This window comes from Mercenaria mercenaria, chromosome 9, assembly GCF_021730395.1.
Source record: "Mercenaria mercenaria strain notata chromosome 9, MADL_Memer_1, whole genome shotgun sequence".
Taxonomy (NCBI): domain Eukaryota; kingdom Metazoa; phylum Mollusca; class Bivalvia; order Venerida; family Veneridae; genus Mercenaria; species Mercenaria mercenaria.
The window spans coordinates 84,846,336-84,871,882 of NC_069369.1; the positions used below are offsets into that span (position 1 = coordinate 84,846,336).

General features: G+C 34.0%; 1 protein-coding gene across 1 annotated transcript in view; it reads left to right on the plus strand.

Moving 5' to 3' along the window:
* The window catches only part of LOC123547620 (histamine H2 receptor-like), a 315,142-nt gene that overhangs the window by 47,072 nt on the left and 242,523 nt on the right, over positions 1 to 25,547 (plus strand). Inside the window, exon 2 of the mRNA XM_053551930.1 lies at positions 22,267 to 22,316. The gene's annotated coding sequence lies outside the window, so the exon portion shown is untranslated. The remainder of the gene's footprint in view (positions 1 to 22,266; positions 22,317 to 25,547) is intronic.

The following is a 25,547-nucleotide window of genomic DNA, read 5'->3' on the forward strand; positions in this document are numbered from 1 at the left end:
TTATATAATGTCACTATGATAAGAATCGTGTTCCACAAAGCTTGTTCCTATTTTGTATGATGTGTCCTAGTATACTACCATTGGATCTCAAACAGATTTGACATAACTTATAGTTTCAAAAAATATTAGTATACGCTATGATTAATATAATTAAACAGAGGCTGCCAACACCAAAATATGTCAAAAGTTAAAGTAGGACACTTTGAAATTGTATGTCTTACATATGCTTTTCTTATGTAGATAACCTCTCGCTTATTATAACACAATTATGACAACAGGTCATCTTGATTTCATGGTTTATCTGATACCATGAAAACTTCATTTACATTCGTTTAACAGTCTTTCGTGGTATCTCTTTTATCTTATACTACGGTTTAACAACTAACAGTTAGATACGAAACACAGTTTACAGATTACTTAAATATTATTGCTAACGAGGCTGACTATTTGTAGCTAACTGCTGTTTCAGTGTATACAGCTTACATATGTTTCGCATTTCTGCTCATAGCCGCAATTAGCAAAAATCAATGGATACACAATTAAAAAAGAAATGAAAGCTAAAGACAATTTATACTAAGTATTTTATTAATGTGTGTACTTCATCTTTATCGTTTTGTTAGTATGTTGCCGTAATTCCTGAAATTACAGATACAGTTGTGTTTAACGAAAATGTTATTACTTTTTTGTAAAGATAATACTCATTACGCATTACGCGTCTTTTTAGCTTCCATATTTGTCAGTTGTCCAGAAATGATTTTGAGATAGTGTATGCATACTTTAAAAAAAAAAGAGAGTATTTACATACAAAAATATATTTATAGAGTTTTAGGAAATATAAGAAAACAAGTATAATTTGTAATTATGATTTCTGCCAAGTTATTTTTATTCTACATTTGTATGAAGAATGAAATTTCAATGTGAGTATGTCGAAACACTTGTAAAATATAAAATGTAGAGGTTAAATATAAAAGTGTACTGTTTCATATGAAGATAGGATATACACTGTTTGCGGTTAAACATTTATTATGCGCGGTAACTTTATTTTCGCTCATATGCGCAAGTTTCATCTTCTCAAATTCAAAATTTTGCAAAAAAGGACAAAACAGAGCAAATTCATGAAATAAAATCCGCCCGACCTAATTTATAGTGTGTGCAAAACATGGATTTTTGTAATTCAATAACATGTATTTAAAAACCTTAGTAGTTTGTACGCTCACATTTCAACCTACCTGTACCGAATAATGAAACAAATAATACTCAAATAAATTTTCGTTGCCGAACCTGTTCGTTGATTAATCAGGTTCTGTTTGACTATTACGCGAATTAATTATAACTTACCCTTCGCCGTAATAATTTGTAGGTCTGTGTCATTATAATTATGAAAACTAAAAACCAATAAAATATGATATCTGACGGTGAAGACCACGTTGCAAGAACGAAGCCTCCCAAAATCGCAACTTGCAGCATTGCACATATGGTATGCCCACAACCAACAAACACACAGCACATAGACAAAGCATTACATGTAGACAACGAGCACAAAAAGAGGAAAAGAACACTGAAGGGCACCGCCTTAGAACTGTCAGTTTCTGCCTTATTTCTGCCGTACACAAAACGCAGAAAGAAAAAATTGTTATATCAACATTTGCATTTTTAACGTAGTTTTACGTATTGGACGTACTTCATATGTAACATTATCTGTTTTCAATTTTAAATGCGATAAACTAGGCCGTAAACTGCTGGTTCGTGGTTTCATGTAAACATGAGCGCTCCATCTTACTCAGATAATGCTCAAGTTCAAAACTCACGTATCTGCATGACAAAGTCCTTATTAGGTAATGCTTAATGGTTGTAGGGCAACGATACATAGCGTATGAAATGCTGTTCAGCGTCTCCATCCAAGCGCTTACTTAAGTATCTTTACCCAATCGTATGTAACTATTAGATTTTAGGTATTCGTAAATAACCACTATTTTCAACGAAAACAATTTAAAAGTTTACTGTGGATACAGGATTACTGATTTCAACTTATGTGTGGATAAATATTATATAACAGTGTCAATCAATGAAAAAATGATAGTTCTGTTACAAACACGTCTCTGTAAGAATATATTATTGCGCGTACTAAATAACGAAAAAGAGCAAAGTGACATAATATTATAGATATGCTAGATACTTAGTATATGAAGGAAATTTAACCAAATTTGCGCAAAATAAACTAGTCCGCTAGTAATTCCAATATTCATTTGAATTCTGTGTTTTACAAAAGTCCTATAAAGGCTATCAGGTTAGTATATTTACATTTAGAAATTAATCTTAATGTATCAGAAATGTTTATATGTAAATATGATAATTTACGCGCTTCATCATTGTCTTTACAAATATTTTAGTTACGTTTACATTTCAATTAAACAAATAGTTTGTGTGTTTCAGAACAAAGTTCATTTTAAACGTTTTATGAATACCAGATATAAGTTTCTCTTTGCACTCAAGATCTCTGACGAACCACTATTATTTTCCTGCTACAATTACCATGGAGATCAGCCAGTAAGAATAGCTATACAAACTACCTTTTGAATACTGCCTTCGGTTACAGCGGGGTATCATTATATCAAAGCCTGTTCACTTAAAAGGCTTTTGAATAAACGAACACTTACTTATTTAACATCCCGCTTTATTCCGTGACACTGACCTCATGTGTCTTTTGTATAACCAAAATTAAGATACTGATACGGTCATTAGATATCACATATTTAACATACATACACATATATAGACCTTTCAGAAGGAAACTGGTGGTCAATGACCTTGATATCAGTTCATATGAAATTATTAAAATTTGGGTTTTCTTAACTTTATTCAGAAACGTCGGGCACTATTCAAATTTATGTATGATTTATTAACTTTTTTTAATAAATGTGATAATGGATGTGGATTGCAATATACTCACATATGTTGTGACGTACGGGACATGGTTGTTTATTTCTCCAATTATATTTTGTGTAAGAGGACTCGTATAAACACCCAACGTTATATACATCGAGGAGGTCGATTCTAACAACTGTCGAAGCTAAGATTGGTCTCTATCAAGTTCGCAGAATGTCAACTCGGTAAGAAATTATACTGAAATTGGATACAATAAACAGTAGAATGAATGCAAAACAACATAAAAATGAATGATCTGAAAATAATTCACCCTTACATCGGCCATAATAACGTTACTACTTGACATCGATATCCGAAATGCATTAAGCAGTTACCTGTTTTAAGCACTACATTGACGAAAATATATAAATATTATATCTTAATTTATATATAATATATTGAATGCAATACATTGATTGACTGAAATATATATTCGAAAGAAATACATTGATTGATTGAAATGTACAATAGAAGGTAATAAATTGATTGATTGATATATACAATCGAAGGAATTATATTGATTGATTGAAATGTACAATAGAAGGTAATAAATTGATTAACTGATATACAATCGAAGGAATTATATTGATTGATTGAAATGTACAATAGAAGGTAATAAATTGATTAATTGATATACAATCGAAGGAAATATATTGATTGATTGAAATGTACAATAGAAGGCAATAAATTGATTAATTGATATACAATCGAAGGAAATATATTGATTGATTGAAATGTACAATAGAAGGTAATAAATTGATTAATTGATATACAATCGAAGGAAATATATTGATTGATTGAAATGTGTAATAGAAGAAATAAGATGGTTGATTGAAGTATATAATTGCAAGAAAAACATTGATAAAGAATTGTTGCCATTCTGATTTAGTAAGAAGATCCAAATGGTTTGCAGTCGCAAGTCATTGATTTAAAGGTTTCTTTATTTTACAAGTTTATTTTAAAGAATATTGTATTAGGAAATGTAGGCCATATGCAGTTTATTTCAGCTCAGCACCTGTAGACGACCTATCCAAACTCTGACATTACCTTTTGAAATAACCCAAAGAAGTACATAGATTGAGCTCCGTTCACTTGTTTAGATGATGTACTTTAGTTATATTAAATATTTTGGCCATCTACACTTTTGCATATGGACTTAATAGTGTGACACTTAAACCAGACAGTTGGACGTAATAACCGTACTTATTGTATGTCTACTGTTGTCTTGCTATACATCTATTTAAACTTATATTATTTTCTGCGCTTTGACAATTGTAACACAAAAATACTTGTGAAAAACTGTCTTCTTAATATGTGGTCAGTGTCATGCATTTAGCGGGATATTGCTAAGTACTTGTCTATTCACAAACACTAGGTCAACACGCATAATATATCACCGCAAGACATAATAGTGGTATACAAAAAGAAATGTAAAGGACAATTCTTCCTGGTCTCTCTAGTATTTGTTAAAAGATAACCAGTTAGATAAAAAACAGTAACTAAATACTTAAGAGATGCTGATTGCATCGGTATTTCACCGTACTGGGCGAAAAGATATTTTGTAGTACTTACACGTGACTTAATGCATTACACTGGATAAAAAAAAATATGATCTAAACCGCTATACTTTAATATTAGTTATGAATTTGCTAAATAGACATCCAAATTCTGTTACACATCATAAATTTCATACAAAACGCTTGTAGCACTGATATAATATGTCAGTAGCATCGTACTTACAATTTTACTTTCGTTGTAGTTTTCAAATCGTAGCCTGACTGAACTGAAAAAATGCACAAACATTTATATTTCTCCATGAAATGGATAATACCATATAAAAAGTGACGAAAAGCTATGGAACAGTGATAATGCATATCACGTTTTACCATATAAATCGGTCATCTATTACATATTGTCAGCAAAGCGTTCATTAATGTGTCGCTTGTTGATTTTGACAAAACATAAAGCAGGCGAGACTGCACCAGCTGTATGGTATTTGATATTGACTGAATTTCAAATTTCACCCAACCAGTTGATGAAAGCATTGACAAAATATATTTTAAAAACGTTTATACTTGAAATCTTTCCGATTTTTGTCTGTGGACACTATCATCTTTTAGTATCACTTAAACAGTTAAAGTATGATACAGCTAATGTCTCTGAAGGAATAGTAAGTATCATTACACGTATTTCCAATTAATCGAAATACAGAAAAAAGACGAAACTTGAAAAATGCGATCGTTAAAGAGTGCTGCAAATTTATGAAATATTATTATTATGACTGGTCAGTGAATGATTATGTGCCGCAACATTGTTGGAATTATAATTATGCATCAAACATAAAATTCTACTTCCTTTGGGTAAACCTGTAATTGTTATTATTATATGTAGTAACATGAAACTAGTGTATATAAGAGAATAAAGCCAGAGATAACAATCAAATGGTCCTTACAAAGATTCAATAGCAATCTTTTATCGTTAGATATTTACTTCAAATATATTATGTCCTCATCAAATGTATCTTACCTTACTAAATAGATAAATCATATTTGCATTTACAACTACAATCATAATTAGATGCTATGCAGTAACAGTTGATTGTTAAAAATACATTTAAACAGTTGTATGCAGTCTGTACTGTTAATACACATAGGCTGTCATAGATAGTCGGTCTGTCAGTTTCATGGTTTCCGTACAATAACTCATGAGTGCTTGACGGATTTAAATAAATTTTAGTACACAGGTGTAACATCGTAACATCATAAAGTATAGGTCAAGTCCAACTTTTAGGTCAGTAGGTCAAAGGTCAAGGTCACATTGACCAGTTAAACCGTTTCCGGATGATAATTTGAGAACGCTTGAGCCTAGGATCATGAAAGTTGGTAGGGAGGTTGATCATGACCAGCAGATGATCCCGATTGATTTGAGGTGAGTAGGTCAAAGGTCAAGGTCACTTTGACCCAGAACAGTTTTTGACATTGGCTTACTTCTGTGACCGAGCCGTTTTGTGGGAATATTATTCGTCACTCATGTGACAGCACTAGTTTCACATTACCCTTAGGTCTCCAGATTAATTTTTATACAGTCTTATGTATGTTTCTGACAGCACTACAAATGACGTAAGACAACTTTCAGCCGTTCCTGGAAGTTATGAAAATGAAATTACACAAGCTAAACTTGAAAACGAAAGTCGCATTGACGCATTTGTATTGGTCTATAGTAAGGTTCCATGCACAGTGGTCACCCTGTCTGTAAGCGCATGGACTTCAATTTTTACTTTTGCCACTGGGGAGTCAGTTTTTAGCTCTTTCTAACGATTTAAGTAATATCCATATTTGAGCGCGACATGTACGCTTTCTATCTATGTAAATAAATAATAGCACACGCAAAAAAAAAAGAAAGGAAATCGCACAGTGGTCGTAATGGAAAAAGGGTATATAAAGATTTTACGGAATATGCCTCAGGTATCAGATATTTCTATATTCTGACCTAAGCAATTCAGCAACATGTTGATTCTACGGAAGCGTGAAAGGGTCATCAGACGAAAATACGTTTATTACGAAACAGGTGCAGAAAGGTTATCAGCTACTGAAGAATATTTAGAAATGCAAATTGTATTTACTTTCACTGAGTAATTACAGTTTATTGTATTTATTACAATATTGTTATCATTGTTTCGTTTTGAGTCATTCGCTATACTGTCTCACAGCTTTAAAAGCGTTATGTTTATCATTTTAAATGCTTGCATGTACACACAATACTGTATATTTTATTCGGATCCGCTGCGAAAATGATAATTACCGGTTTCAACTTTAAAATTTTCGATTACAATCCTTTCAGATCTAAGACTTTTGAGTAACTTTTAAATCTAAATTTATTTAAAGTGATTTTAGACTGATATTTATTAACAACTGCGTATTTAAATACCTTGTTTGGTTACGAATGGTTACACATGATTTACGCAGACGCCAGGTGCATTTAGCATGTCGGTTAGTTTATTCTATTTAACAAATAATCAAGGCCTTCGCGTTGTTTATCGTCTGATTTACCACGGTTCAGAGTTCAGATGCGTAGGAATTGAACCACGAGGGCGTTAGCCCGAGTGGTTAAATACTGAAGCATCTGAACGATGAACCGTGGTAAATAAGACGATAAACCACAAGAAGGCCTTGATTGTTTTCATTCTGACATGCTCATTGATATACTTTAATAAATATTTTACCGGAGTTCATTTATGCGAGGAGTAATGTATCGCGACGTCATGTGGCCTCTGACGTCATAATGACGTCATATTTGCTTGCGTAACGGTACGCGGGTCAACGTGTTGATCGCAGAATTACAGCAGCTTCATTTCTCTTTATTTACTGGAAAATAAATCGAGCATGTTAGAATTATAGTTAACAACAGTCTCGTTTTTTTATATCGTTTCGATTATTATTGTTAAAACAGCCGGACATGCCCTTGAATTGGATATAATAGTGTTTTCGAAACTCAGACCAAATGCAGTAAAGGGGTTCTCTCTAAAGTTTTCGTTTTTTTTAATTCATTGATTATTGGCTCATTGTGTAACATTGGCCCTATCAACAAGAAGCGGAAAATAGAGTATTCACAGACAACGCAACCGTTCTTATTAAAACACCAAGATAAAATGGCCTTGTTATTCGACCCAAGGTAATGTGCCCTTATCAACACCAAAACAAATGTGACCTATCCAACAGCAAGACAAAATATGTCCTACTCAACATCAAAGTAGTGTGCCCTATTTAACACGAAGGAAAACATGTCCCATTCAACACCAAGGCAAAATGTGTCCTAATTTACACCAAAGTAAAATGAGTCCTATTAAAAAACCAAGGTCAAATGTGTCGAGCTCAACTACAAAGCAAAATGAGTCATATTCTTCAACACCAAGGCCAAATGTGCCATATTCCACACCGAGTCAAAAAGTGTCTTGCATTCAGAATGATTTCGTATTTATATGGCCTATTCAACATTAGGTGAGGGGTTTAAAGTGAAAACAGGAAAGGCTTCCATATTAATATCCGTTGCTGAAGCTGACTTTGTAGTAAGGCTTCTTTAATTGTGTGTAGTTATGGGAAAAATCAACGCCTATGTCGGAATGAGGGAATTACGTAAATGTAAAGATGTACTGGTTTGATATGCACAGTATGTATACTATTACAAGTGGAATTCATTTAAATCTGATGTCATTTTATGTGATCTTTTAATTTCCAAAACTGATATAAGTATTATGTTATATGAAACGAACTATGATAACTCAGTTATTCCCCATCCGGGTTTAGTACATTGTATTCTGTTAAATTACCGCATTATCGTATGATATAACCATAAAACAACTTTGATCAATGTACAACTCAGCTTCCTTACTTCCGTATAGAAACGGAGATACGTGTTATACAGGTACAAACTGAGATATGTGTTAAACAGGTGTGTTACCGCTCAATATTTGATATTTAATGAATGAAAAACAGTTTACAAAATTTGACCTACTCCTAAATAGCACTGTTTGTGTTTATATTCAGGTTAAACGAGGGTCGCGAGTTACTTGTTGATTATCCTGATAAAAACATTCATAGGATTTAGCAGCTTCGTATAACATAACCTGAAGTTCAAAAATGACCGTATCTCAACATAAATTTTAATTGAGCGGTAACGTTGTATGGGTACTCCAGAGACTGTAGGTGAGGAAATGTGATCGCGGTCTCCATCCAAGCGCCTTACTAACGTATCTTTACCCAACAAATTATAACTATTAATCTTATTTGTTCGTTAACAAACTATTTACAAAAAAAATCAAAATATTTGAGAGTGTTGTATCTGCTCTGAATTGGCATTATTTGAGTATTTTGTAATACAGGATTACCATATTCAACTGTATGTGTTATAACAATTACAATATACCATTGTCAGTCGAATAAAATATATGTTACATCTACAGTATTTCTGTTCTTGAGATATCTCATAACGGGTGTTTGTTTCTATTCGATGTAATTATATAACGAAAAGGAAAAAGTGGTTATTGAACAACTATTGAGATATTGAGGGGTGAATATTGGAAGCTCAGTTAAGAGAAAGCTTTTCATAATTCACACAAGGAGAACAGTTCTAAAGCAATTCTAGTATTCAATTATTCATCTAAAATTTGTGTTTAAAATGACTAAGAGGATATCAGGTTAGTAGAACAACGCTGAGATAATATATCTTAGACGGGATAAAATATCTATGTATATTAAAATGTTAAAGCTTGTTTTATCATTGTATTTTATGAATATTTTGATGCATAGTTTTACGTTTCAGTGTCTGTAAAGAGTCGAAATCAGTTTTTGTGGTCCGCAACATCGATTTGCTTTTACTGTGGTTTATCTATGGGTGTTGTTAAAATGTATTTTTGATTAGGATGGGTATGGTGATATATTCCAAGTAAAAAAACTAAATATTAATCCATTTAATGCCCGAACCTCTATTGGACAAAGAATAGGCTTTACTTGATCTTATTTGCATTTCATATGTTCACGGATTCATATTGCATGGATTGTTGTTGACAGTGAGGAAGAATTGTTTAATTATTTTAGCAGATGCAGAAGTTTATGACAAAATGCGATATTTATAGATATGCTTAGATTAAACGAAGGTTGTATCAGTTTTACTTCAGTTTTGACCATAACTTTTTGTCATGTGATGACACTGATATGACACTCTTGTTTAGACACGCAGTATTAGAAAATAAGTAGATAATTGAAGGGGAAGTAAAAGTTCATTGGTGTACAATATGAAGTATTCCTGCCTTGTAGTGCTTGGCCAGCAAAATAGCAACTAAAATAACAAAAAATAAACCCCGACCAGTTACGTGCCCATGGATTGTCTGACTAGTGTAATTAACAAACTGAGCTATTACTTTACCTTTAGTGTTTATTACCTATTTTGTAGGTATATACATTTATGAATTGACTTTTGAGTAACCAAATACCAGTGTCACATTCGTGTAATTTCTCGTACCATCATAATCCCAGTAAATAAATTGAGAACTTAATTAACTTGTACAGAATATGAAATTGCCCTCTTAATAACAATTTCATACGCAGCGTTTTTTTTTTTGTTTATTAAAATTCCTTTAGTTGAAAACACGTATTACACAATATTGTGTTTTGAAGTGTGAAAAGTGAAAAGGAAGGTTAGGTTGATTTATTAAACATGAGGGTAAACAGTTCAATTCATATTTTACAACCTATCGCAATAATAAACATGTATTAATTTCTTTTTCTTTTTTTAATTGTTAAGAAGGTCTGGCAGTTTCATCTGAGGCACTACACTGTTTCACTCGAACGAAACGCTTGACCCAGGCCAATGGCCCGTAAATTCCCTACTAGGGTAAGATATGAAAATACGTGACCCAGTTCGTGCCTGCCTACGACCTCAAATAGGTATCTTATAATTTAATGACCAAAGCATTTAGATAGTTGTAACAACAAAGTAGTAAAATACATTGGTCAGTATGAGGCCATTGTCTTGATTTTAGGGGGACGTTGATCATTGGCCGTATTTCACCAACCTTAAGGTCACAGGCTTACTATATTTCATGCGTAAGACATAATGACTATGTTCTGCATCTCTATAGTCATTTGATAATGATGATAGTTAAAAGTAGCGAATAGTAATTTTAGGTTTTGCAAAATATTGCGTGTTAAATGAAACTTAAAGTATAAGGTTACGTTATGTTAAGATATTTTAAGAAGCTGATTGCATCTGTATTCACTTTTGAAGGCTAAACTTTTAAACACATTAAGACATTAACATATTTATGATTTTTTTTGTCGTACTTTAAAATAACAGAGGGTCATGATGACCCTGGATCGCTCACCAGAGTAATATGTTCAAAAAAATTTGTCAAATGGATTTTTAGATTGTTTTGGAAAATTTTCCGAGGTGTACAATTAAAGTAGCCCATGGGGCTGGGCCAATTTTCCCCCAGAGGTCATGATTTGAACAAAGTTTGAGCAAGTCGACTAGGCCATGTTATTTACACATCGAATATCTAAGATCTAGGCCTTCTGGTTTATTTTAAGCAATATTTATGAAATGATTTCCTATGTACAAAACAAGTACCCTGGGGATGGATCAATTTGACCCTCGGGTCAAGATTTGAACAAATTTTGGTTAGAGGTCCACTAGGCAGGCACAGTCGAATATCAAGCTCTCGGCCTTTGGTATTTTTAGAAATATGAAGATTGTTCTATGTACAATCAAGTAACCCCATGGGGCGGGCCAATTTGATCCGGGGGTATGATTGAAGAATTGTAACAGTGTAATAGGCAATGCGGGGGGGGGATACAAGTCAAATATTAAGATAAGGCCTTCGGTTTTATTTTTAGAAAGTTTTTTTGAAAGATTTTTCTTGTCAATCAAGTGACCCTGGCGGCGGGGTCAATTTTGACCCTGGGGTCGGTCATTATTTGAGTAAGGTTGTAGAGGTACACTAGGCAAGGCTACATGTGATAATATCTAAGCTCTAGGCCTTTGGTTATTTTAAGAAAATTTTTGAAGATTTTCATATGTAAAATCCAAGCGACCCCTAGAGCGGGGTCAATTTTGACACGGGGGTCATGATTTGGAAAACTTTAGTAGAGTCCACTAGGCAATGTACATGTCAAATATCTAGCTCTAGGCTTCTGCTTTTTGAGAAGAAGATTTTTTAAGGTTTTTTCCCATGTAAAATCAAGTGCCACTGGGCGGGGTCATTTGACCCCGGGGATCTGTGTGAACAAATTTTGTCGAGTCCACTAGGCCAATTTGGCTACACGTGAAATATCTAAGACCTAGTTTCTGCTTATTTTTTTAGAATTTTTTTTGAGATTTTCTATGTAAAATAAAGTTGACCCCTGGGGCAGGGATCCATTTTGACCCGGGTCATGATGTGAACAAACTTTGGTAGAGGGCCATAGGCAATGCTAATGTCAAATATCTAAGGTCTAGGGCTTCTGTTTTCGAGAAGAAGATTTTTTAAGATTTTCTATGTAAAATCAAGTGACCCCTGGGGCAGGGTCAATTTTGACCAGTGGGGTCATCATTGACCAAAATTTGGTAGAGGTCCATAGGCCATCTTCAGCACCAAAGATCTAAGCTCTAGGGGCTATGGTTTTTGAGAGAGATTTTTAAAGTTTTTCCTTCGGTGCAATGGCAACAGATGTTCTGCAATGGAATCAAATTTTTGAATAATTTTTAGAGAAGACCCAGCCAAAGGAACACCCCTGTGACGTTTGAGAAAATTGGCCTCATGTTGGTTAGGAGGAGATGTTGTTTAAGGAAAGTTGTGGCGGACGGACGACGGACGGACGCCCGGACGTGTTGAGCGGATCACAATAGCTCACCCTGAGCACTTTGTGCTCTGGTGAGCTAAAAACGTGGCACAAACGTTATCTGATTGGAACAAACAATGCATAAAATCTTGCAGGGACAATAACGTGTACCATGATTTAATAAACTAAGGTAGAGAACGGACAGTGTTTCCGATATTAATCCACGGAGGGAAGAAAGGGTCGGTTAAAACGTCGCGGAATATTCACGAGGCGGTCGTAGTGAATTGTTCTGGCTGACGTTTTATAACCGATCTTGCGGGTTTGATTTAGGTAAAACACGATTTTGCTATACATATTCGATTCTAATCCCCTTAATCTAAAACGGTAGATAAAATATAGGGTCGCAACAAAAGCATTGACGTCATCGCACGTTAACGTGACGTCATTTTTGTGTAAGCGAGTTCTCTCCAAGTAACTTTTAAAGTTAAAACTAAACATTTTGAAACCTTATACAACTATTGGTTTTCTTAGATTCTTTGTAAGTCCTTTTTTCTTATTGAGTTTATTATAGGCGATTTTGTAAACCGAAATAAATGTTGCATCACTTTATCTTAAGCTACTACTTCAACAAGTACTGAAACCACCATTTTATTCAATATTATCATAGGGAACATGGTGACTCAGTTGTCCATATTTATCATTTTATTACTATTGTAAAAAATTTTCATGTTAGTACTTTATCATCACAGCATCATGATGTATTCAGACAGTGTATTTTAGAGGACGACGATAAATTCGCGCTATCTCTGCAGTCGTAGCTCAGATAATAATAATGGCGGTAATAAATAAAGTAATAATTAGTACACCGTCTCGGAAAGTGTTGTTATTTTCGCGTAATTTGATAACAGGGCAGTAAATATTATCACATAAGTACTGATTGTTGTTTGATGCAAACAAGGACACTCTTTACACAGACACTGCAAAACTGTGGGCGAAATACGGTCATTTTTAAACTGATAGTAACAAAGAAACACTAGGGAAGAGAAGCCCATAAACGAAAAACCCAAAGCAGTGTCTACGCTCATAAACAAGTAGAGACCATCAGATTGTACTCGGGTGCGCATCAAAGGAATAACGGTGTAATATAGAGAAAAATTGAAAAATGATTTGTTTCGATTGCACAAGATTGCATCTTAATCCAACACCACCGGACAATGATAATAAAATATATCCCGTGCAGACGAATCCCTATCGCAAAATATAATAGCAAACTTAATGTCATGGTGTCTTATTATTTGACTGGAAATGTCAGATGCGAAATATTTCTTGCATCCTTAATGTTAATCACAATTTCTTCAACGTTTTAAAGTATAAAATCTATGTACAGTTAATAGTTTTTTTTTATTAGCATTTTTTGTTGTGTGAAAATGCAATTCGTGATTATACTTTGTATATGTACATAGATTGTAAGGATGTTGAAACAACATTGTGATATTGAAATTACTACAGGTTTACCGGTGTGTATTTGGGTTTGTCATCGTTATACAAAAAGCACTAGGAGCCGCCCACTCGTGCCGGTGGTTAAGGTCGCTGACGTCAAATCAATTGCACCGATGTGGGTTACGAGCCTCAGTCGGGGCGTTACGTGATTTTTCAATGTGAGGAAGCCATCCCAGATGCGCTTACGGTTAGGTCGGTGTTTCTGTGCTAAGGTGCCCCGCTCGTGGGGATAATAATGACGGAGGGGCACCTGCGGGTCTTCTCAACATCAAAGTGAAAGTCGCAATATGAACAATAATTGTGTTATGCAGACGTTAAACCCAACAAAGATTATGAATTTAAAAAAGCCAATAACGGAAAAGTCTACTTTCATAAATAGCTTCCTGAGTCAGAATATTGCCCCCGTGGTTCGAAGACAATGGATCAACAGTTGCAAGCCATTCAAAATTTTTGTTTACATGTTATCATATGGTATCAGAAATGGTTTTTCAAAAGTAACATGTGTGAACTATAGACAGGTCATAGCGTATAGATACAGACCGATGACTTAAAAAGAAATTTATATATTCAATATACTTATTGAAAAACTTGCCGGCATGGTAAAAGCATTGTTCGAGGTCCAAACTAACAAAGTCCATCATTATTAATTATTAGCCATAATCAGTTTTTGTGTCCGATGGACGATGGAAGCCAAGAAAAAGAAAATAATTTTGTCTCCATGGGATTTGCATATGTTAAGTGTTTCTACACGTACAACTTGGACGATTAAAAGATGTGCACACGACAGGAAAATGTTCAGACAAAATGGATTGCGCAAAATTACATTACACAATGACATTTCAATGTAACAGAGAGCCATGAGTTTGTAGATAGGATAATAGTTGTAATAGTCGGACGGAATTCGTGTGGCAATTAAATTATTGTTATAAATATATTCCAGTAAAACAGTACTGTAGTAGACAGCAGGAACAGTGACTTATTTAAAGTGTTGTCGGAATTGTTGTATGGAAAATGGAATACTGGTCGTTTAGGCGATATATCAGTAAATTTATTTGTTTATGTTTGACATTTATTTTCTTTCTGAATGGTCTGAAATTGTGAAAATAAAAAATGGTTTTTTTTTTTTTCGAAAACGAGTCGCAAACGTAAAATTCGACAATATTCTAAATGTGGTATTATATTATAGATTAATTTAAATTTCACATCCTTTGGGCATTTTCTTAAATATAGATATATTATTATATACATTCTACCTGGATCGAATTGATTTTCCAGTTAAACAAGAAGAAAATCAAACGGCAATATATCCTGCGATACACAAAGGTTGACGCACGGACCGGTAAGAGAGCATTATGACGTCAATTTTGACGTCATGTAGCCGCCTGATCGTCCGATAAATTTCTCGCGTAAATGAATTCAGCATAATATTATTGAAATATTAACGTGAATGTCAGAATGAAAACAATCAAGACCTTCTGTTATTTTATCGGTTAATTAACACGGTCATCGTTCAGATTGCTTCAGTATTAACCACTCGGGCTAACGCCATCGTGGTTCAATTCCTACCGCATTGAACTCTGAAACCGTGGTAAATTAGACGATGAAACACCGCTAAGGCCTTGCTAGTTGTTAATTAATTAGATCAGCATTGTAAATCCCCTTTCTTAATAAACACGCTCAAATGACGTTCCTTAAACGCTTGAGTGCATCTGATTCGACATAATATTGTCATCATAATTAAAAATGTAGTCGTCACCTACTTTTAAGCTATTATTATTTAATAGTTTTAGTTTTATCAAAGTGATATAAGTGAAATGTTTGTGGGTTACACCTAGTGTTGTGTCTTCTTTACCAATATGTATATACTGTGATATGTCATATTAAAAAATAAATTATCTGCGGTAGTAACTTTTATGAGATATTATATGAGTTTCAATCAGATCATTTTTAGCGTTAGTTATTGAAAAATTACATATAATATGATTCTTATGAACCTAAGACGGTGGTATGTTCTTTGTGATAGGGTCTGTCTCTGTTTACTCAAGCACGAGGTTTCAAGTACCAAATTTTAAGCGCGAGGTCACTTCAACAATTAGCCTGGCTAATTAGCTGACCAGATCTATTTCATAGCAACTTCTTTCTTCTTAATGTATTTAGCAAGATGTAAGTAGGTGTAACACGAGGTCAGTAGGGTAACAATATATCTGTATTTTACCTTAAGTGTGATTCATTTATTTGATAACTATATATATATTATTACCACAATATTTACAAAAAGTATTTAGCAATATATAAGTATTTCCAATTTCAAACGGATATGACGGGACATCCTGTTAATGTTCTCCGCACACTTTTATTTCTCGCCGCAATATATTGATTTAAATGCACCAATCGATATTTTTATACGCCCGTCTCTGAAAGAGCGGGGCGTATTTTGTGACACCCGTGGCGGGCGGGCAGTCGGCGTCCAAAAGCATGTCCGCTCTCCAAGTCGAACAGTTTTCATCCGATCTTCACCAAACTTGCTGACAATGTTTGTGGACATAATATCTCGGCCAAGTTAGATAACCACCCAAATCGCCCCAGGCACTCTTGGATTATGGCCCTTGAATAACTCGAAAAACTGCGAATTTACCCTTGTCCGCTCTCTAAGTCGAACAGTTTTCATCCGATCTTTACCAAACTTGCTGACAATGTTTGTGGGCATAATATCTCGGCCAAGTTAGATAACCACCCAAATGGCCCCAGACACCCTTGGGAAATGGCCCTTGAATTACTCGAAAAACTGCGAATTTAGCCTTGACCGCTCTCTAAGTCAATCAGTTTTCATCCGATCTTCACCAAACTTGCTGACAATGTTTTTGAGCATGATATCTCGTTCAAGTTCGATAACCACCCAAACTGCCCCAGATACTCTTGGATTATGGCCATTGAATTACTCGAAATCTACGAAATTAGCCTTGCCCATTCAAAGTTTTCATCCAGTTGTCAATTTCATCCCACATGGAACCTTGATTCCTTCTTACTCTTTTTTGGGGTTAACAAACATTATTACCTTTATGATACGTAATTGAATATTTAAACGGGCGTATTTTGTGACAGTCTGGTATTCTTGTTACATAATGCACACATGTTTTATAGATCTGACAAGTACTAATGACATCCAGTTTCACTCGAATGATTAATGTTTGTTGTTTTATGAGTCGGTGATTTTCGGACAATACATTTTAAGAAAACAATGAATTAGCGATTTTAGTAATATTAAACTACACTGAGCACAGATGTGCGTCTGATTATCCAAGGACAGCACAAGCAACAACAGCTAGGCAACAGGGATTCAAGCAATGCATTTTCTTAAACTTTACATATATCTGCATGTTATTTAACAGTGTACTTATTTTGCAGTTGTAATAATTGTTTCGGGTAAATCTGAGGTCTTGTTTAAAGAGATGTTATTCTCATGTTTTAACTATGCTGGGTTTTTTTATGAACTATTTTATCGTTATACATGTGCTAGACAATTTTTATCAGATCTGTTTCAATTTGCCAACTCTTCAAACTAGCTGTGCTTGTACATGTAAAGCAGCATTTGCCAGTTCTTTCAGCGGTAGTACAAGCTTAATATAACTTTAAAATTGCAGGAAGTATTCAGTTGTACAGGTAATAAATCCCTAAACGGTGCTAAGATTGAAAAGTTCATCTATTTTAACCTAGCGCACAGTACTGTTTGTACAATATATACTTTTGGGCAAATTTTCCAATTTTCAGATATGAATTTAGAGCATAACATAACTTTAAAATTGCGGAAAGTGATAAGTTATACTGGCAATATTTTCTAAATTCAAATTCAGCCAAAGAGAATGAATGTATCTAGGTTCATGTAAAGAACACACTTTATAATTCCAAAAGTTATAAAGCCTCAAGTTTTTGTCAGTTTTATAATTGGGAAAGCTGAAATGGCTGAATACGAAGTTTTGCAACAGATCAACATTTTGTTTTGCACTGCCAAATTTTACAAAGTCTGTGGTTGCTTGATTTCTTTCCTAGTGACTGTTGAATATTTCACAGGAGTCTTAAATATGTAAGTTAAACACCTGTCTGATATATTTAACCTTTTCAAAATTTAAGAATCTCAGGTTTAAAACTAGGTTGTACATTGTATCCTGTTGGCAATATTTTACAAATGTTTATGCAGAAATGAGAGTGCTATTTTGCTTACTCAGATAATGCTAAAGTTCAAAACTGACGTATCTGCATGATGAATAAGTAATAAGGTAACGTTTTAAGAATTTAAGAGTTTAAGGATGTCGACAGGTAGTCTTACTGTATACTGAGGTATACTTTGAACCAAGTTTGAAGGATCTTATATTGTAAAATGGAGCATAACATTGTGACTACTGGTTTAATGATTTGAACTTTCTTTGAAACAAAACAAGTGTCAGTTGATTCTGAATCTGAAATAATCATATAAAAATATACAACAGCTTTTATCTAAAGTTCGAGAAATTTTGAGTATCATTAAACGATTAATTCTGGACACGTTTGACTGTGAAATAATTTCGTTGGCTGGCTGACGGGTTAGTATGTTACGAAATCAGTTTTCATAATACATCTATGTTTTGCTTTCAACGTTTTTGTTTCGAGTGTTAGGGTGGCAAATTTGGCTAGTTGTAACACGCTTAACTGACAGTCCAGAGGTCCAAATGACTCTCGCATAACAGAGAGGTCAGCACTGGTTATTCACAGAAAGAGAGCTTTGCTATAACCGGGCACGTTTATGAACCAGGCTGTCTGTTTGCAGAAAGCTAGGTTAAGTTAAGCGGACATGCCAGTATTAAAAAAGGATTTTTTTCTGGTATTTGGTCATTTTCTCACTCTGTCTCTCTTGCAAGATTGCTCAGTGTCTGTAGTTGTATAACTGACTGAATTCCGCCAGTGTATGAAATGCACCCAATGAGTGTGTTTTCATGAAAAGGATGCTATGTTACAACCACATTTGTAATAAAAACCAGATTTGTAATAATTATAACATTTCTCGTTTTTATTACAAAAGTGGTTGCAAAAGTTCAACCACATTTGTAATAACCAGATTTGTAATAAAGATCGCAAACTTTTTTTTTCGGGAGATGTGTTTTCCCTCGTGATATTCAAGCTTATGCATGCGTTATTATGCACGTGCAGGTTGAATTAAACTGTCCTGGGTCATTTAAGAACTCCGAATGTTTTACCTGAAATCCTTGTTCATGGACCTATTCTACTTTAAAAAATTATTTCATTTCTCGTTTTTATTACAAAAGTGGTTGCAAAGGGTCAACCACATTTGTAATAACCAGATGAAACTGTGTAATAGATCATATTTAGCATTATTGTATACTTTAATCAAGCGCTATAATTTGCGTTTTGTCACTATTTACGAAAGTGAGATTTTGGTTTTTCATGTCATCAATCCTTTCATATGAAATAAGTGTAAACAAGTTTTGTTTTGATGACAACACAAACAATATTCAAATTACATACCTTGCTTTCGATTTTATCTTGAAATGTCAAGTTTTAAATTAACCTTTTTAAATCAGTATGATAATAGTTTATAAATGTCACAGGCAATTTCATGAAAGTATTTTCGTTACTCACACTGCATATATGAAGTAATCATTGAGGTTCCCCTGTTCCTGTATTTAATATGTGACTGTGTGTTTACTCTATGTTGCAAGTACAGGTACGCAGATCATGTTTTTATGTATCATTTATTTATTTTTATTTATTATTGATCATTAGATCTATATGAGATTTGATTTTCCTTTTTACTGGAAGGCTTCCGAATACTTGTCGATCATTTATCATCTCCACGGACAGTTTGTTTAATTTTTATCTTAGATCTGGTATGAGATAAAAAGCAATCTGTAACCCGCCCGCTTAGCTCAATAAAGAGAGCGCAGACCTCGGAGTCATGAGTTTGATCCTCGGGCGGACGTATGTTCTCAGTGACGATTTGATAGAAGACATGTATGAAATCATTCGTCCTCCATCTCCGATTCATGTGGGGAAGTTGGCAGTTACTTGCGGAGAACAAGTTTGTACTGGTACAGAATCCAGGAACACTGGTTGGGTTAACTTCCCGCCGTTATATAACTGAAATACTGTGGAAAAAAACTCACAAAAAAACAACAAGCTGTCTAGAAGAAGATCCGTATTGACACAATTTCCGTGTGCTTCCGTGTGCTTCCGTATTCTCGTTAGGCAGTCCGACAATCTGCAGACGTAAAGTTTAATTAAGGCGTGCCTGGCTTTCCATAAAAACCGGAGAATGTCGAAATCCCATACAGAGAACACATAATTTGTCGTTTGTTATTACAGGTCCACTACCTTAAAAATCTTTTAGAAATTAGAGTAGTGTATATAAATTCAACAAATTCTGTTATATCTGGACCCGCCAGCTGTGATGTATATCATTACCTTTTGTAAAATATGCGTCATGTTTTATGCTACCCAGCTTCTTTCTTTTGTATATCACCGAAAATGCAAAATATGGCTCTTTGAAAGATATAGTTTTACATTGATTTTTGCACTATATCTACATTACAATGATGTTTATTTCGCCCACACTTTCTACAAACGTTAATTTCTTTTCCATTTTAAACTTCCTTATCTTAAAACCATCAATCAAAAGGTTCTGAAATATTTATGGCAAGATGGAAATTTTAAAACGTTTTTAAAGCTTCCACCTCAAATTGTGACCACTTAACACACAGTGATCTTTTTTTCAAGATTCAAGATTCAAGATTGTATTCGTAACACTCAGTTTGCACTTTGGTACAAATACAAGAGCAATATCATCATGGAAATTAATCTGATTATACATCTATAAAAGCAGCTATACAACAAAATAACAGATGGACATGTTATAACTTTATCTGCTCATTCGTTTCACTGTTTTATTCTGTAAATCTTTTACAGTTCATATTCATAAACATTTTCTGCAAACATATTACAATTTTTTTTAAAGTTCGATTTTGCCAGATTTTTACAGTTGACTATCTTAAAGATATCAAAGAAGTAACTGTTGTTTTTATTGTGTGTTTAGTCTTGTGTAAACCACATTGGGACTTCGTGCAGATCAATGAATCGCACTTGCGATACTTGTATAATATGGACGAACTCCTCCCGAAATTACCATTCAGTCTTTATATTTACATTTTAAAGCAGCTTGTTGCATAAAAAATGATCTGTTTTCTATGTGTTATCGACCTTTTCAACATCTAATTAGAACAGCCAAAAAGTGTCTATCACTTCCGATAAAAATACAGTTCCTATCCATGCATGAAAAATGGTATAACCATGTTATGATTGTGATATTTGCCCTTAAATAAAGTTTAAGCTACAATTTAATGTTCTTTTTGTAATTTCTCTGTTCAAGTTTAGAAGTTTTTTTTAATTGATGCTATTTTGTTCATGATTTTTATTTTTGTGAATGACGTTACATTGTGCAGCAATCTCGCGAACATGCATGTGTAGTCAATACCAATACGACATCAAATCTTCTTTTACATATAGTGAATGTTCATATTAATTTGCTACCCTTGACTGGAATATGCGTTAAATATCATTCTATAGACTGGAAGTATTTGAACTTTTGACGTATTGTGCTTCTATTCAAAATGAGCAAGAATCCTGCTATGGCCTTCATATGCTTCATGAATATGACCAGTGATACATATTGTGTATTTTAGAAGTTTTTATATTTATTTTCGGGGGGATGGGGGGGCAACTGTTTTATTGAAACCAACTTTGTTTGAGTGCATTTGAGAGTTTTAATAATTGGATATCTCATAATTCAGGTTTCGTCGAACATAGTCATTTTGTATAGAGACGTGTTCCTTTGAGTTTTAAATACATATTTTATAAAATCAAGGAAAAAAGATACATATATCATCAGGTGTGCAAGTTGTTTACTATTTTTTGGTTTCACACAAATTCTGTGAATTTCAAGACGATGAGGTTTTAATAAGTTTCTTCAAGAATGTTTGGCATCTTGGAAGTGTAGAACTTAATTAATTATTGAATGGCAAACAGTTAATTGATTAGAATAGATTCTCTGGGCACCAATTTGTCATTGGTTTACCTACAGTCCTTTAGGTTATAGCTCGTTAAATTAGCTGTCACTAATTACAACTCGTTTTACTCGTGATGTGAATAATTTATAACCTCTGCGTTTAAGAGCGTTATCTTTACGGAGTGTGAAGGTTAGCACAATATATTTTAAAGGACAGTAAAACAGCGCTATCACTGTCCGGTGATATACTGTGAATAAGATAAAAAAAAGTAATAGTCATAAATGTAAATTAATTATTAGTATAATGAGAGGGAATGTGCTGTGATTGTATGGTGTAAATCATTTAGTTGGCAATAAAGCGTGAAGCATGTTTACATTATTGGATGTGGGTGGATGTAAATTAGGATCCTTTTTAGGAGTTGTTGCGTGTAAAACTGTAATGTTGACTTTTGAATATAGTGATTTCTTTTTTTCCAGGTAAAACAGATGGAATGTTAACATGCAAACACATATAGTACAAGCATTAGGTGAGTTCATTTAACTGTTCTTGGTACATTGTATAATTCAAGGCAGCTGAGAGGAATTTATATAAACTGAATTGGATTAGAAATAGATCAACTCTTGATTTTTATAATAGAAGTGTAAAATGGATTGTAAAACCTCTTGATGAAATATTGCAGCTGTTGCAAGAAACGATGAGTAAACAGTGAAGGTATTTATCTCAATATAAATCAGATAAACCCAAGTTTTAACATCAAGTCTTCTTATTGATAACTAGTGTGGTACCCTTTTACCGCGTCACCGCAAACAGTGACAGTTTCTTACAATATGAACAAATGAGCCGTGCCATGGGAAAACCAACATAGTGGCTTTGCGACCAGCATGGATCCAGCATCCATGCTGTTCGCTAACAGTTTCTCTAATAGCAATAGGCTTTGAAAGCAAACAGCATGGATCCTGACCAGACTGCGCGGATGCGCAGGCTGGTCAGGATCCAGGCTGGTCGCAAAGTCACTATGTTGGTTTTCTCATGGCACGGCTCAAATGTATAGCTGGTACACAACTTTTCCGTTTGCGGTTGATCAAAAAGTCTCTGTTCAACGTGAGAACGTCTCGCTGATGCAGAGAAGACCAGTCATTATATGATATAAAAGCAACTATTATATTTTTGGAGATTTTGCAAGCGCTATGAGAAGTGTCATGTAACAAAATAAAATATTTATAACCAACATAACCCGTAAAACACGCACGTATGGAGTCCATTTAATCCATTGACTGATATCTACGTAATAACTAATGATTTTGTTATCAAGGCCTCCGCAGTGTTTACAAAACTAACACAAAGATAACGTTTCTGAAAGTGACTACACACTTATCTTAATTTGTCATAATTGACAGATTATATTAGTAACATCATATAAAGGTTAAATATTATGTTAATATTTTATGACGTTGTAAGTTATTTTATAAATTTTCATCACAGTGGTATTTAGAGTCGATGTTAATTAAAATAGTATAAAGGTATCTTTTAACATTTATTTTAGCATAGATAAACTACAACAGTGTGTGATATAGTAGGTTTTGTAAATTATGGAGACAATCATGAGCCGTAAGCTAAAGATAAATTGAAAAAGAAAATGCTCTTTCAATTGAATTGTGTTTAACGTGTCTTGTCTGTAGTTGCTATAGTGTATGTTTGGTCCTCACAAGACGGGGTTTACCTTTTTTACCTGTGACATTGTGATGATTTTTAAAAGGTGATAGCTTTTTTTTATGTCTTTGTGTGTTTGTCTATATATCCGTTATGTTCACTGTTAAGGCATTTTGCTTTAAAGACTCATAATGCCTTTGTTTATAATGTGGCTGCCGCGATCTTTCGTTATGGACATAAAATATACAAATTTCTTGTTCAAAGCTATTTCCAATAATTGTTTTCTTTGATATTTGTCACAGTTTTGAGTATTGATGAACATGGAAGAAAGTTTTATTAAACCTATTGTTTGTATTACCTCCCTTTTTGTACCCCCCCCCCCCCCACCCCGACAACATAATTGCAAGGGGAGGGGGTGTTTACAGGTTGTCTGTCTGTCTGTCCGTCTGTCCGTCTGTCTGTTCGTCTGTCCGTAGACACAGTCTTGTGCACACCATCTCTCCTCATCCCCGTGACACAGTTTAATGAAACTTCACACAAGGGATCAGTAACAACAGTAGTTGTGCATGGGGAATGTCAGGTTCTTTCAGAAAAAAAATGCAGAGTTACGGGACTTTGTTTTTGTTACTATACAATATACATAGACACAATCTTGTGCGCACCATCTCTCCTCATCCCCGTGACACAATTTAATGAAACTTCACACAAGTGATCAGTAACAACAGTAGTTGTGCATGGGGCATGTTAGGTTCTTTCAACTACAAAAATTGCAGAGTTATGGGACTTTGTTTCTTGTTAACATACTATGTACATACAGTTTGCATATGCAATCTTGTGCGCACCTAATCTTCCGAACCCTTGCACACAATTTAATGAAACTTCACACAAGTGATCAGTACCAACCCTAGTTGTGCATGGTGCATGTTACGTTCTTTTCTCTTCATAAATATTCTGCATAGTTATGGGACTTTGTTTTTTGTTACTATACTGTATACATACAGTCTATATACATACAGTACACATAATTATGCAATCTTGTGGCGTCAGATTGCAATGAACTGTGTCAGTGCATGCGGGAGGTACAGTCATCACCTTTAGTGATAGCTCTAGTTGACTCTAACTGTAAAAGTTCATGTGTGTTATTAAAAGTAGCATATTTTCTAACCATGTAAGTATGCATACCCTCTATTTAGACAGTGTTCATCTGTTTTAAACATAAAATTTAAAGCCTTATGGAACTTTAAATGGAGTGTGTTCTTAATAATTGGCTAGTCCTTTTGGAATTTTTTCTCACTTGCCTTTGTAGCCTAGTCAGATAAAAAGTTTAAAATTTCCTAGATCCAGCACATAGCTCTCTTACCAAATGTGTAAGACTATTGACAAGTCATCGATACAAATTTGATGAAAACGTGAGTGAAGAGATTTCGTTTAATCGCTAAAACACCAAAGAAACACACACACGCACACATATATATAACTAAAACTACTTTTGCAATGCCTTGCTTCTTGGTATGAAAGGCAATGTTTGATATGTTCATAACTGTTCTATTACGACATTTCTCAAATACTTTTTAATATCAAAAATAGCTTTAAAACTCGTCTTTAGCTTGATTAATTGGGTTAACACCGACATACGACAACTGAATGATCATTCACGATCACCCCGAGACGTAAGTTACCACGGCTTCTTTATGTTTATTGACTGATATTCAACGTTATTAATGACGGTGATGTTAAGGTTGCAGCTAAGGTGTTTATAAACCTTGTTAAAGTTTTATACTTTTGACAGTCGCTACTTGTCACAGCTGACAGGTTTTATTGGTAGCATATGAAAGTAAAATATTACGTAAATGCTTGATAGCGTTGTACGTTTTATAATAGTATTCATCTAAGTGGTATTTAGAGATAATGCTGATGTAAATTAAAACATTTGATAGAAATCCGCTAGATTTTTTTCGCATTAATATACTATTAAAGAGATATTTTGATACGAAGTTTGGCCTTGGGACGGGTACAGTATGGAGGCAATCGTTAACATTATACAAAAATAATTCTAAATTGAAGAAAAAAATTACCAAATACAATTACCCTGCCTCTTTAGCTCTGT